The sequence below is a fragment of the Haliotis rubra genome, unplaced genomic scaffold (assembly GCF_003918875.1).
Source record: "Haliotis rubra isolate DU_JTF1 unplaced genomic scaffold, ASM391887v1 Scf201, whole genome shotgun sequence".
NCBI lineage: Eukaryota > Metazoa > Mollusca > Gastropoda > Lepetellida > Haliotidae > Haliotis > Haliotis rubra.
Window position 1 is genome coordinate 884,433 of NW_025766015.1, and position 14,489 is coordinate 898,921.

A 14,489-nucleotide genomic window follows, 5' to 3' on the forward strand; every position below is an offset into this window, starting at 1 on the left:
ACTATCAAACCTACCACTACAATTTAGGGGCATACTATCAAACCTACCACTACAATTTAGGGACATACTATCAAACCTACCACTACAATTTTGGGGCATACCATCAAACCTACCACTACAATTTAGGGACATAATATCAAACCTACCACTACAATTTAGGGACATACTATCAAACCTACCACTACAATTTAGGGGCATACTATCAAACCTACCACTACAATTTAGGGGCATACTATCAAACCTACCACTACAATTTAGGGACATACTATCAAACCTACCACTACAATTTAGGGACATACCATCAAACCTACCACTACACTGCAATTTAGGGACATACTATCAAACCTACCACTACAATTTAGGGGCATACTATCAAACCTACCACTACAATTTAGGGACATACTATCAAACCTACCACTACAATTTAGGGACATACTATCAAACCTACCACTACAATATAGGGACATACTATCAAACCTACCACTACAATTTAGGGACATACTATCAAACCTACCACTACAATTTAGAGACATACTATCAAACCTACACCAATTTAAACCCATGACAAATATATAAGCATGATGACTCACCAGTGTTAATATAAACTCAAATCACTCCCAGGTTTCCAGATTTAAAATAAAATGGCTGCAGAATTTAATTCCACATTTATATCAATAATCGTAACATTAACATTACAAGGAGGTCATGATACAGTCTCAAGAATATTCAAGAGCAGGTCCAAACATGTGTGTGTCACTGTTTGAGTAAGAAAGTCAGAATAACCGTGGGGTAGCCTAGTGGTTAAAGCGTTCGTTCATGATGCTGAAGATCCGGGTTCGATTCCCCACATGGGTACAATGTGTGAAGCCCATTTCTGGTGTCCCCTGCCATGATATTGCTGGAATATTGCTAAAAGAGGCATAAAACTAAAACTCACTCATAATAACTAGTCCGATTTGGGGTATGAAATAACTCTTACAAAAAAACAATTTAATCATGGAACTACTTAAAATAAACACACCTGCACCAACTAACTGACCTGCACATTGTCCCCATTAACATGTACACCTTAACTTTCATATCCATTTCAAAAGCTGTCTATAAAATATCTATAAATCTGTTCTAGTCGTCATTTCCTATATGGTGGACTTTGCTCAATCAATACTTGTTGAAATACATATTGTGTATAAAAGTCTCCACCTTACAGGTAAGTTTAAAAATGCAAACAAATATGGAAAGTTTAAATTAAAAATTCCATGCTATAAATACTTTTAAATACATACCTGAGGTACAAAATGTGACATATCATTTAATAGAAGATGACAATTCAAGCCCCCGACATAGTAATTATTTCATAAGAGGGCTTGTATAGAAGAATGTCTGTAACAACAATAGAATGAGACTCATTTATGATAGATTGTCCATAAATATTGCCAAACAACTTCTCATTGTTCAACCCGGGAACAATAACACAGTACATGCCTTTACAAACGTACAATAAAATCACAAAAAGAGGAATTTTTCTTTCAAACTCCTCAACCGTCCACAGACACTCAATGACAATCTTATTCTCAACATAATTCTGTCAGTCCATTCAGAGCAACAGACAGCTATAAATCAGATGTGAATACGGCCGGATAACAGTGAATTGGAACACAAGCTAATGTTAAACTTTATAGTCAACCCTGTCATAGGACAGTAACAACTTACCCTCCATCGTTTCACCACGCAACACCACAAGTCCCTTCCACAACTCCGTCCCCAAGAGAGGGGAATTATAGAAAAATATGTATTACGTATTGTTATGCCTCCGAAAACAATGGTGTCGGAAATCAGTTAAGTCAAGTTTACCGCTTGTCGCAACAGCTGTGTGCACTAGGCCACGGTGTTATCCACAACTACAAACAGTATAAACAATACGATCTATATACAACAGTGAATATGAGGTGGAGGTACTGCTGGCAGTCTCCACGTCGTCATAACTCGTCACCAATCATCTGTCAATAGATCTATTACAAACTGCATGTGATTTCTGTCCTGACAATTAAATGTTCTCACGGCAAGAAAACAATACCTCCAAATGGCCCAGCACGCATTTGGATGGTTATCTGCGAACCCATACACCTACTTCTATTCTTTATAGTGGACAACAATTCTGTATCTTCTTACGCTTGACACAAAAACTTATTGTTTGTTAATATCTGTAGATATATTTATCTATATGGAGAAGATCAGGCATATGGATAATTCCTGTATTTTAATGTCATCAAATGTCATCAGCACTGCAAACAGGTCATCATTTAAACATTTATTGATAAATGTGCAAAATGTAAATATATTGATTGCAGTGACATTTTTCAACAGATTAAAAATCAAAGTAACACATTTTACTATTTTGTTTTTTACTTTCTTAGCAATATTTACTTGAAGCCGCAATTTCACCATATGGACTGGTTGGGTTAAGGACCATTCTAAGGTTTGGCAGGTCAAAATCAGTGAAACATTTGCGGGATTATTGTAAATTCTATTTTGAACAAAACAGCATTCTGTTATTTTTCCCTGTCTCAAGACAAAATGTGCTAAGCAGTTGTAGGGAACATGTTTCTGATATCCCTAATATGGTTTCCATGGATGTTGTGACCCAGAATTGTGTCAAACTTGAATACTTTGCAGGTGAACGTTTTCCTAGGCTCTCTTACTCCAGTTCAAGAATAACACCAGCACAGCTAAGGTATGAGGAAGATTGGACAGTTTCCAGTCAAGTAGATAATTAATAACAATTATCATTTTACACACACTGATTGGATTTTAAAAAATTTCTCATAAAAGCTAGAAAAATGTAGACTTGCTGAAATTGTAGTCTTGAGGCTGGGAGTTGTACTGTATTCTTGTGTTGAGGCAGCTGGACATTGGTATTTCAATATTGCATTGTATTCAAAACATCTGTAGAGTGGACATTTCTGTGTTTGTATTGCACGTTGCAAAGTTTCAATGCAATTTTTGTTATGCTGACATTAACACTGCAGTGTTGCAAATTTACAGTTCTGATGTCAACATTGCAACATTTACACAACTATTTTATATTTACAATTTGGAGGGCCGGTGGGGTAGCCTAGTGGTTAAGGTGTTCTCTCGTCACGCCGAAGACCCGGGTTCGATTCCCCATATGGGTACATTGTGTGAAGCTCATTTCTGGTGTCCCCCGCCGTGATATTGCTGGAATATTGCTAAAAGCTGCATAAAACCATACTCACTCACTCACTCACTACAATTTGGACATTAGTACTGCAACATTTACAGATCCGACAATGATACTGCAACATTTACAGTTTGGACATTAGTACGGCAATGCAGTTCGGACATTAGTACTGCAGTTCAGACATTAGTACTGCAATCTTTGCAGTTCGGACATTACATTAGTACTGCAATCTTTGCAGTTCGGACATTACTACTGCAATCTTTGTTGTTTGGACAACAGTACGATGGCCCTCTTCATGAACACCAAGCCCTTTCATGTTCAGATATTATTATTGCAATTGTTACAGTTCGGACAATAGCACTACAACATTTACAGTTCGGACATTAGTACTGCAATCATTACAGTTCCGACAATAGTAAACATGTGTAATGTAGACTTTTGTGTAACCATGGCAAAATTTTCTGCTCTTACCAGTAGTTTCATGATTTTCTGTATTCCATCTTCATACTAAGTAACATCATGTGACCTAGAATCCAAGTACAATTTTCTAAGAAAACAGGTTTTCGCCTCATTCTAAGTAACATCATGTGACCTAGAATCCAAGGACAATTTTCTAAGAAAACAGGTTTTCGCCTCATTGGCTACAAAGGTTACGGGTTTTGCCAAAGAGAAACTTTGTACTGAATAGTTACGCATCCATTTCAAAACAGGAAGTACTCATTAAAACTTTTTGATTTGAAGATGATAAATATTAAAAGTCTTGACCCTACAGAATGATATTTGATGAAAAAATATGAAAATTTCCAAGCAAGTCAACATTACAATAAAATGTTGTAAAGCGTAGAGAACTAGGGTAAGATAAAGTTTGACAAGTGAGGAAGGTACTCGAGGAACATCCCCCTACAATCAATATTTGAATCTCAAATCCTTTCTTTTCACAACATGACTATAAAATGAATGCAACTTCAACACAAACACAGACATTTTTCCACAAGAATGAGACATTGAAATTCATATTTTCAGAAATCCTGTTTTAAGAATAGTCAAGCGAGAAAATAAATGTTTAGCCGCCTTGCCAAACATGGCTACCAATTGATAAACCGTTGCCATAGGTTGACAGAGGGAGAGTGAACTCCCAATGAGAACAATCGTATTAGCTCACCCATTTGCCTGTACACAATATAGTCCATATACAAATGGCGAGAAAAAAAGATATATTTCTATATGAGTGCCTGGTACTGTCAGCCTCTACTGTGAGTGCATCCTTTCTAAGAAACGTCATGAACAATATTTTATTCTTCGGCAGCGACACTTAGAAGAAGCTTTTGAAAACACAAAGAAAGGCTGCGATCCACATGCAACAAAAGCTGGGGCCCCTAAAATATTTCTGTGTGCTATGACACGGCAAAATGTCTTTCATGGCTTCTACCTGTACAATGACAATCGCCATATTACAGTTTAACTGAAGTGTAATCGGGTGAAAGGTGACCAGGTTTTTGGTTGTGGTCGTTCTTCATGGAGCAGCCTACTGGATGTACTGAAGACTCTAGTTTTGGTAGTTCTGAAGTATTTATGGCATATTGTTGTCTACTTCAATAATAAATTATAATTTATAGCTACTATATGGCATCTATATTGTGGCCATTGTGGGGATACTACATACATCACTGGTGTTTTCTGTTACTAAACAGGTGAGGCAACAGATATCATCGACATCTGCCTCAAAGAAACAACAGACATCACAAACAACATCTGTCTAAAAGAAACAACTGATGTCACCAACATCTGTCTAAAAGAAACAACAGATATCACCAACATCTGTCTAAATGAAACATCTGATATCACCAACATGTCTCAAAGAAACATCTGATATCACCAACAACTGTCTAAAAGAATCATCTGATATCATCAATATCTGTCTCAAAGAAACAACAGATATCACCAATAATATCGGTTTTAAAGAAACAACAGATATCACCAATAACATCGGTCTCAAAGAAACAGATATCACTAACAACATCTGTCTTAAATAAACTACAGATATCATATATTACACTTTGTGTCTCATGAGCTGCAACAGATAAAACCAACCATTTTTATCACCAATAAGGAGAAAACAGGTATCATCACATAGCTCTTTCCATCACTAGTTGTGATAAAACAGATATCACCACCCTTTCTTTAACGGATGAGGATAAAAAAAATATATCCACCCCTTTCTGTAACCAATGAAGATAAGATAGATATCACCACCCTTTCTGTAACCAATGGGGATAACACAGATATTACAACCCTTTCTGTAACAAATGAAGATAAGATAGATATCACCACCCTTTCTGTAACCAATAGGGATAATATTGATATCACCACCCTTTCTGAAACCAATGGGGATAATATTGATATCACCACCCTTTCTGTAACCAATGGGGATAATATTGATATCACCACCCTTTCTGTAACCAATGGGGATATTGATATCACCACCCTCTCTATAACCAATGGGGATAATATTGATATCATCACCCTTTCTGTAACCAATGGGGATAATATTGATATCACCACCCTTTCTGAAACCAATGGGGATAATATTGATATCACCTCCCTTTCTGTAACCAATGGGGATAATATTTATATCACCACCCTTTCTGCCACCAAAGAACACAAAAAAGATATTACTCCTTCTATCACCAATAGGGATAAAACAGATGTCACCATCTATTTCTGTTACCAATAAGGGTAGAGCAAATGTTGCCACCACTGGATCTGGTGAAACAGATATCACCACCCCTTTCTGAAAGCAGTATGATTAAACAGATATCACCACCCCTTTCTGGAAGCAGTGGGATTAAACAGATATCACCACCCCTTTCTGAAAGCAGTTGGAGTAAACAGATAACACCACCCCTTTCTGGAAGCAGTGGGATTAAACAGATATCGCCACCACTTTCTGAAAGCAGTTGGAGTAAACAGATAACACCACCCCTTTCTGGAAGCAGTGGGATTAAACAGATATCACCACCCCTTTCTGAAAACAGTGGGATTAAACAGATATCACCACCCCTTTCTGAAAGCAGTGGGATTAAACAGATATCACCACCCTTTTCTGGAAGCATTTGGATTAAACAGATATCACCACCCCTTTCTGAAAGCAGTGGGTTCAAACAGATATCACCACCACTCTCTGAAAGCAGTTGGATTAAACAGATATCACCAGCACTTTCTGAAAGCAGTGGGATTAAACAGATATCAACCCCACTTTCTGAAAGCAGTGGGATTAAACAGACATCGCCACTCATTTCTGAAAGCAGTTGGATTAAACAGATATCATCACCACTTTCTGAAAGCAGTTGGATTAAACAGATATCTTTCTGAAAGCAGTTGGATTAAACAGATATCATCACCCCTTTCTGAAAGCAGTGGGATTAAACAGATATCACCGTACCTTTCTATTACCAACATGGATAAAATTGATATCAGCACCCTTTCTGTAAAAAATAGGGATAAAACAAATATCCAAACCCATCTCTGCCATCAATGATGATAAAACCGATATCACCTACACATTCTGTCACCAACAGTAACAGATATCAACACCATACCCTATCACCAATTACTGTTTCTCTACCACATACACATCCCATGTTTATGCATCTGATTGCATCCATCAATTCAGCAATATTTCCCCTGAGGAAGATTTATACAATTTGCAGCATTATTCCAGGTCTAAAAACAATCCTGGCACCAAGATCACAACCCCTGGCGATGCAGCTAATGCAGTGTGTAGAAGATGCGTAATGTTCATGTTCAGTCCCTAAGGTTCTGCAACTCTAATAATGCAATTAACCCTTTCATATTAGGAAAACCCACAACAGCAGCCTGCTGACTAATATTAACACTGTTAAGTTTATACGGTTATTACCATTTCTACATATACATGAACCTCGGCCATTTTTCAGAAGAAATCCTGTTCCAAGTTCTACACTACTTCACCTACATTTACAGCTTTGCAATACCTCCAAACCACTCCTTATTAAATTACGGATCTACAATACTTTAAACCCATTGTTTGATTAATTACAGACCTATAACACTTCCAACCCACTTTTTAGTTCATTTAGTTACAGATTGATAATACTTGCAACCCATTCATGACTGTTTAGTTCATTAAAGATCTACAATACTTCCAATCCATTGTGTAGTGATTATATGTCTACAATACTTCCAACCGATTGTTCAGTTCATTACAGATCTACAATACTTCCAATCCATTGTTTAGTGATTACATATCTACAATACTTCCAACCCATTGTTTAGTTCATTACAGATCCACAATACTTCCAACCCATTGTTTAGTTCATTACAGATCTACAATATTTCCAACCCATTGTTTAGTTCACTACATATCTACAATACTTCCAATCCATTGTTTAGTTCATTACAGATCTACAATACTTCCAACACATTGTTTAGTTCATTACAGACCTACAATACTTCCAACCCATTGTTTAGTTCATCACAGATCCACAATACTTCCAACCCATTGTTTAGTTCATTACAGATCTACAATACTTCCAACCCATTGTTTAGTTCATTACAGATCCACAATACTTCCAACCCATTGTTTAGTTCATTACAGATCCACAATACTTCCAACCCATTGTTTTCATTACAGATCCATTGTTTCCAATCTCATTAGTTCATTACAGATCCACAATACTTCCAATCCATTGTTTAGTTCATTACAGACCTACAATACTTCCATCCCATTGTTTAGTTCTTTACAGACCTACAATACTTCCAACCCATTGTTTAGTTCATTACAGACCTACAATACTTCCAACCCATTGTTTAGTTCATTACAGATCTACAATACTTCCAACCCATTGTTTAGTTCATTACATATCTACAATACTTCCAATCCATTGTTTAGTCCATTACAGATCTACAATACTTCCAATCTATTGTTTAGTTCAATACTGATCTACAATACTTCCAATCCATTGTTTAGTTCATTACAGATCCACAATACTTCCATCCCATTGTTTAGTTCTTTACAGACCTACAATACTTCCAACCCATTGTTTAGTTCATTACAGACCTACAATACTTCCAACCCATTGTTTAGTTCATTACAGATCTACAATACTTCCAATCCATTGTTTAGTTCATTACAGACCTACAATACATCCAACCCATTGTTTAGTTCATTACAGATCTACAATACTTCCAACCCATTGTTTAGTTCATTACATATCTACAATACTTCCAATCCATTGTTTAGTTCAGTACATATCTACAATACTTCCAACCCATTGTTTAGTTCATTACAGATCTACAATACATCCAACCTATTGTTTAGTTCATTACAGATCTACAATACTTCCAACCCATTGTTTAGTGATTACATATCTACAATACTTCCAACCCATTGTTTAGTTCATTACAGATCCACAATACTTCCAACCCATTGTTTAGTTCATTACAGATCCACAATACTTCCAACCCATTGGTTAGTTCATTACAGATCCACAATACTTCCAACCCATTGGTTAGTTCATTACAGATCTACAATACTTCCATCCCATTGTTTAGTTCATTACATATCTACAATACTTCCAACCCATTGTTTAGTTCATTACAGACGTAAAATATTTCCAATCCATTGTTTAGTGATTACATATCTACAATACTTCCAACCCAATGTTTAGTTCATCACAGACCTACAATACTTCCAACCCAATGTTTAGTTCATCACAGATCTACAATACTTCCAACCCATTGTTTAGTTCATCACAGATCTACAATACTTCCAACCCCTCTAGGATATATCCATATGTATTTTCAAATGGACGGGGAAGTTCACATCTCGTTCAACCATTCAAGCAACAGTTCCAACCCCTCCAACAGAAAAGTATGTTTTACCTCTAGGATATATCCATATATATTTCCAAATGGACAGGGAAGTTCACATCTCGTTCAACCATTCAAGCAACAGTTCCAACAACAGAAAAGTATGTTTTATCTGTAGGATATATCCATATATATTTCCAAATGGACTGGGAAGTTCACATCTCGTTCAACCATTCAAGCAACAGTTCCAGCAACGGAAAAGTATGTTTTATCTCTAGGATATATCCATATGGGATTCATTTCCAAATGGTTCCACAACAGGTAGAAGTTCACAAATCTCTCGTTCAACCATTCAAGCAACAGTTCCAACAACAGAAAAGTATGTTTTACCTCTAGGATATATCCATATATATTTCCAAATGAACAGGGAAGTTCACATCTCTTTCAACCATTCAAGCAACAGTTCCAACAACAGAAAAGTATGTTTTATCTCTAGGATATATCCATATGTATTTCCAAATGGACAGGGAAGTTCACATCTCGTTCAACCATTCAAGCAACAGTTCCAACAACAGAAAAGTATGTTTTATCTCTAGGATATATCCATATGTATTTCCATGGGCGGGGAAGTTCCAAAACCATGGAACAACAGAAAAGTATGTTTTATCTCTAGGATAAGTTCTCAACCAAATGGAGGGAAGTTCACATCTCGTTCAACCATTCAAGCAACAGTTCCAACAACAGAAAAGTATGTTTTATCTCTAGGATATATCCATATGTATTTCCAAATGGACGGGGAAGTTCACACCTCGTTCAACCATTCGAACAACAGAAAAGTATGTTTTATCTCTAGGATATATCCATATGTATTTCCAAATGGACGGGGAAGTTCACATCTCGTTCAACCATTCGAACAACAGTTCCAACAACAGAAAAGTATGTTTTATCTCTAGGATATATCCATATGTATTTCCAAATGGATTTCACAAATGAACAACAGAAAAGTTCACCATATGTATTTCTGGACGGGGAAGTTCACATCTCGTTCAACCATTCAAGCAACAGTTCCAACAACAGAAAAGTATGTTTTATCTCTAGGATATATCCATATGTATTTCCAAATGGACGGGGAAGTTCACACCTCGTTCAACCATTCGAACAACAGAAAAATATGTTTTATCTCTAGGATATATCCATATGTATTTCCAAATGGACGGGGAAGTTCACATCTCGTTCAACCATTCGAACAACAGTTCCAACAACAGAAAAGTACGTTTTATCTCTAGGATATATCCATATGTATTTCCAAATGGACGGGGAAGTTCACATCTCGTTCAACCATTCGAACAACAGTTCCAACAACAGAAAAGTATGTTTTACCTGTAGGATATATCCATATGTATTTCCAAATGGACAGGGAAGTTCACATCTCGTTCAACCATTCAAGCAACAGTTCCAACAACAGAAAAGTATGTTTTACCTCTACGATATATCCATATATATTTCCAAATGAACAGGGAAGTTCACACCTCTTTCAACCATTCAAGCCACAGTTCCAGCTCAAAGTACGGAATAACCGCAGGTACATGTCTATGTGTACTCCCAACTGTGGAAGCTCGTGAAGGAGCCGGTTGTCAGTGGGTGCAAGCCACAATGCTGTGTTTACCGACAAGAAGTTACTATTGTCATCAACCGGCCCTGACAATAGATAGCTAGATTATGATTCCCTCCCAAAATGTCAACATTCGCAGCGAAGTCGTGATTCATCGAATCGCAGGGAAACCAATTGTATGATTAGTTAAGAGTTGTAGTTTAACAAATCTACACTGTCAAAACAAACATTGTACCAGTAAGTAGATGTCCCTTGTCGCTCGCCCCTGATATTGTGTTACGCTGTTCAAATCTGGCGTTTGTCTCCCACTGTCGTGAGAACTGGTCAAGTTCAAACGTTAAAGTATCCCTTGAAGAAAGAAATGTTTAAATGTGAGTGCGCAGATTCTGAAACCATGTAATCCTACCATCTGGTGACTTTATTTACCTGTACATCTTGTGTCATATTAATGACCACTTAAGACAAGACACAAGGTGTACAGGTAAATAAACACAAATTGCTGAATCATCACTTTCTGTTCTAACAATGTCATAATACTCTACATGTTAAAGTCATGTCAAAGCCCTCATGTTACAATGTACAATCCCTCTGTTACAATGTATAATCCCTCATGTTACAATGTATAATCCATCTGTTACAATGTATAACCCATCTGTTACAATGTATAATCCTCATGTTACAATGTATAATCCCTCTGTTACAATGTATAATCCCTCATGTTACCATGTATAATCCCTCTGTTACAATGTATAACTCATCTGTTACAATGTATAATCCTCATGTTACAATGTATAATCCCTCATGTTACAATGTACAATCCCTCTGTTACAATGTATAATCCCTCTGTTACAATGTATAATCCCTCATGTTACAATGTACAATCCCTCTGTTACAATGTATAATCCATCTGTTACAATGTATAACCCATCTGTTACAATGTATAATCCTCATGTTACAATGTATAATCCTCTGTTACAATGTATAACCCATCTGTTACAATGTATAATCCTCATGTTACAATGTATAATCCCTCTGTTACAATGTATAATCCATCTGTTACAATGTATAATCCCTCTGTTACAATGTATAATCATCTGTTACAATGTATAATCCCTCTAAGCCAGGGAATAACCAATCTTCACTATCCTCCCTTTATAAGCTATCCTATATTTCCTTTTCTCTCCTTTGTTTCCACTATCCTTGTTCCTGTTGTATATTTTCAGCCACAGACATATATTCTATACCATTGAATATGTTAACAGAACCCCAAAGTCCTCAGTCATGTAGGGGTAAAACTATAATCGTGGTTTCGTTGCTCGAACACAATTATGATAAAAAAACGAATTTGACTGGATATGAAATACAGAAAGTCAGTGAAACTGATCCCATAAGGTATACAAGGCAATTAGGCTGTGAAAAGAGTGAGTGAGTGAGGAGTGAAGTTTTACGCCGCTTTTAGCAATATTCCAGCAATATCATGGTAGAGGACACCTGAAATGGGCTTCACACATTGTACCCATGTGGGGAATTGAACCCGGGTCTTCAGCGTGATGAGCGAATGCCCTGTGAAAATAATATGTATGGGTCATTGAAAGTCAGTGATTAGTGTTTGTGACAAGCATCTCCGTCCCTGACCTATTGACAAGTTAAGGTTGCAGAGTGAGTGGGTGAGTGAGTGAGTGAGTGAGTGAGGAGTGAGTGAGTGAGTGAGTGAGTGAGTGAGTGAGTGAGTGAGTGAGTGAGTGAGTGAGTGAGGAGTGAGTGAGTGAGTGAGTGAGTGACTGAGTGAGTGATTGAGTGAGTGAGTGAGGTTTTATGCCTACAAGGTGAATCACTCTCACTCTTTCACTCTCACTTTCTTACTCTCACTCTTTCACGGTTTTACTCATTCTTTCACTCTCACTTTCTCAATCACTCACTCACTCACTCACTCACTCTACAACACACTCACCTACACATTCCTTAACTTTGAACTTCATACCTTCAAGCAATAGAGAAAATGAGCCACGAGCTCCAATTGGCCTCACTCATATGTTTCAATAATTATTTGATGAAAAATCAAATCAACCTGTCTCTATTGTCCTTGTTAATAATTGACAGTATGGATACCGGAGTATTGAATAACTGCAGACAATATAGATTAGTGGCAGGTATGCAGACATATCATCCCATCGTTTAACTACCATGTACGTGTTGGACATGGCCCACTTTAAATATTCATAATCACTACATTAGACAGACATGATATTAAACTTGTATATTGTTATGCATAGTGACTAATGTTAGTAATAATATTCATCAGATTTTTCAAATAACTTTAGCTTTTTACATTAATATTAATCAAGTCTGAAGATTACATTTTGCTAATACACACAATAAAGGTTTAGATTATCCAATTAGTGTTTTGGAGGGTGAAGTGGATGTTGAGATGGAAGGTGAGGTGGATGTGAGGGTGAGGTAGGGTGTGTGGGTGAGGTGGAGGGTGGAGGGGGGGAAGGTGCTGTTTGATGGGGCTAAGTGTAGGGTGAGGTGAGGTGGGCTTGATTAGGACAGAGATGTTGAGTGTAAGGTGGAGGGTGAGGTGGGGTTTGATAAGGGCTAAGTGTAGGGTGAGATAGAGGGGGGTTTGATAAGGGCTAAGTGTAGGGTGAGGTGGGGTTTGATAAGGGCTAAGTGTAGGGTGAGGTGGGGTTTGATAAGGGCTCAGTGTAGGGTGAGGTAGAGGGTGAGGTGGGGTTTGATAAGGGCTAAGTGTAGGGTGAGGTAGAGAGTGAGGTGGGGGTTTGATTAAGGCTAAGTGTAGGGTGAGGTGGGGTTTGATTAGGGCTAAGTGTAGGGTGAGGTAGAGGGTGAGGTGGGGTTTGATTAGGGCTACGTGTAGGGTGAAGTGGGGTTTGACAAGGGCTAAGTGTAGGGTGAGGTGGGGTTTGATAAGGGCTAAGTGTAGGGTGAGGTGGGGTTTGATAAAGGCTAAGTGTAGGGTGAGGTGTGGGTTTGATAAGGGCTAAGTGTAGGATAAGGCAGACAGTAAGGTGGAGGGTGAGGTGGAAGGTGAGGTGGAGGGTGAAGCGGGATGAGAATTAACATGACAGTAATATGATGCAGTGATTTTGTTTCAATATTTATGTAAAAATATGGTATTACTTGAACACTGTGACTAACTTTTTACACACTTCAGTACATCTAGTAGTGATATCAAGAATTGTATACAATCATATAAACATGTGAGAAAGTAAGAAAGTTTATGGATAACAACTTCTTTATTCTATCATCATATATAATAAAGAAGTTGTTATCCATAAACTTTCTTACTTTCTCATTAGTCACCAACTTCTAAATGCCAATCAAACAGATCATATAAACATGGTTGAACAACGCAACTCCAGCTTCACAAAAAACTCAAGTAACTTCCTGCAGAAACACATGACGAGCATGGCATGCCCTTGTCACCCATGACAATAACTGACGAACATGGCGGAACACAATGGATACAAGAAACAAAAGACTTTACCGATCCCTGGTCCCCTCCCACATTAACCAGCTCTCCCCGATATAACAACCATGTACATTTTAAAGGCACAGTTATCGGCTCCAAGCTTATATCAGGGTAGTCCAGTGGTCAAAGCGTCCACTTGTCATGCAAAATGCATGTGTTTGATTCCCATTTCTGGTGCACCCCGACAAAATAATTACTGTAATATTGACTTAATTCTGCTTATAAACAACACTCATTTACTCATTCAAGCACACATCACATGTTGGTGATGTCAGTTTTCCTCCTCTACTTAATAAATTATCAAGAACCATGTTGTTGTTTATCATGATGCA

The 14,489-nt window shown here is 37.4% G+C and overlaps 1 protein-coding gene across 6 annotated transcripts in view; it reads right to left on the reverse strand.

The window, feature by feature from the left end:
* LOC124275700 (transcription factor SOX-13-like) overlaps positions 1–14,489 on the reverse strand; it is a 262,079-nt gene that overhangs the window by 232,607 nt on the left and 14,983 nt on the right. The window contains exon 1 of one of the 6 annotated variants that reach the window (XM_046711330.1): positions 1,711–1,795. The exons of the other annotated variants lie outside the window; for them this stretch is intronic. The gene's annotated coding sequence lies outside the window, so the exon portion shown is untranslated. Of the gene's footprint in view, positions 1–1,710; positions 1,796–14,489 lie in introns of those variants that run through there. 6 annotated transcript variants of the gene reach the window in all.